Below are 2,109 nucleotides of genomic sequence, written 5' to 3'. Positions count from 1 at the left end.
CCACGTGGAGAGATCCACAAGGGGAGAGTAACACGGTTCCTAGGGGAATCCAGGAGCTGGGGTGCGAAGCTGGGGGGGGCGGGCTTCTCCCCGAATACCCTTTTGGATTTTGCTCCGTGTAAATATATTGCCTATTACGCTGTAATAGAAGCATTCTGGATGGACGCACACTCAGGTTCTCTCGTGGTCTCCAGACGCCATTGTTCCCGTTGATTTCAGCACCGGTGGGCTGGGCCCCATCCTCGCCCTCGAGCCGTCCCAGTCTGGTGGGGCTGGATGTGAAATGACTGGAGTGTCAAGTGTTGAAATGGAGAGAAGGGAGGGAACACGGACGGGAGAGCATGTAACCGGTGGTGCCTGGGAAGTGGAGGATAGACCCTGGGGAGCTGGCACAATAGCGCAGTCCCAAGGGAAAGAGTTGACTCGTGGAAGGAGGGAGGACAACTCCGCCTGGCCAAGGAAACAGCCTAAAGAAGGGCGTGGGTCAGGATGGCACTGTTGGGGGGAAATGTATCCTGTGGCAAGATAAAAGAGCCACAAATGTTCTCATGAAACCGCAACCAAGACAAGGCCCGCAGAAAGTGAGCTGGACAGTTAGAAAAGGGAGAGAAACAGGGAGGAGCTCCCCAGCCACCAAAGGGAGCTTTTCAAGGCCAGTGCGAATCCTGTGTGGTGCTCCAAGGACAAAGGTGCTTCAAGGGCAAAGTACGACCCTGCCTGAAAAAGTGTCAGCGTTACACCCCTTAGCACCCCTTCCCGGACTCTTACTCGCCCTCCCCACCATGTTGCGATGGTTACAAAATTCCTGAGCCCACCTGGGCGACGCCCATCTGGGCAACAGGACCTGTCCCAAATAAGGAAAGGCATCTGGCCTGTCCCACTCCCACCCTAGAGAAGGAAGGTATATGTGCCCCGACCAATTGGTAAACGAAATTTTCACCTCGGACCAGTCCTTTGTTTTTCTGCTATAAAAACTGATCAGTAGCACATGTTCCTGCTCGGCTCTCCCATACTAGGAAGTCGGCCCGCTGTTCTGGCAGCAACCCTTCCCTCTAATAAATTGTCTTCTTTACATTCTGCCTCGTGTCTGGAAATTCTTTTCCAACCCACGTTCAGACCACGACACTCTGGACTGGGGAGCTGGGAGGTCTCTGCTAGGAGGGCTGGGGGCAGGAACTGGGCTTGCGGACTGAGGGGTTCTCTGAAGCTGGTAATCTTTGGAGGCGAAGGAAGGGGGAGGGGGCTCCAGGGGTGCAGCAGTTTCTCTGACTGGGGCAATGTTTGAACATGTTAATATGGCAAGGAGCCACCAGGGAGAACAGAAGTGGATCCTGTGGATGGAGGAAGGGAAACAAGGATCTGCCCCAGACCAGGGAGAGGCATCTGGTGGAAAGGAGGCCAGGCACACAGGGACAGGAGGCCAGAGGCTGTTGATCAGGCCAGCTCCTGATCTCAACTGGCTTACGCTTCGTGAGGCCATAGAGGCTGCAGAGACGCAAAAGGGAGGCTGGAGTTCTCACCAGGGCGGAAAGGACATGTCTGCCATCCTGCACTGTGGGAGGCAGGGCCTCTTCAAGCCAGGGGTGTCAGTGTGACTTTCTTACATATTCCCCAATTTCTCAGCTCTATTTCAGGAGACAAATGCTTTCAAGTCTATTTTCCTGAAATGTTAACTTGGAAGGCATTTCTTTGCTGACCTGGCTTTTGTGTTTAGTATTAGGCCACTCATTCTGCACTTTTTTCTCCACTATCATTTTGCTCTGAAGTTCCATTAACCCAGTGCTTTTTACTGGGGGGAAGGAGATACTCTTATTTCACAGGTGTGTGGCTTAGGTTACAGTGTCATAGGATAAACATGGGGCATCTTCCTGGAGGATAATTTTTACACCAAGATTTTCAGGAAAAGTATCTATGTTAAGATAAAAATGATACATTAGAGTATAGGTAAGCCTTTAAAATATTTGAGCTTTTAGAGATAGCTTGGACAGGTGTCCTCTCCCCTCCAGGATAACCAGTACCGCATAGCCACCCCCTTGGCAGACAGTCTAAGATGCCTCCCTTCGGTTCATCCTCCCTGAGAGTTCTACTTCGGAACATCATCTATCTTCT

This window comes from Stenella coeruleoalba, assembly GCF_951394435.1.
Source record: "Stenella coeruleoalba genome assembly, chromosome: 15".
Lineage (NCBI taxonomy): Eukaryota > Metazoa > Chordata > Mammalia > Artiodactyla > Delphinidae > Stenella > Stenella coeruleoalba.
This window is presented reverse-complemented; position numbering follows the sequence as displayed.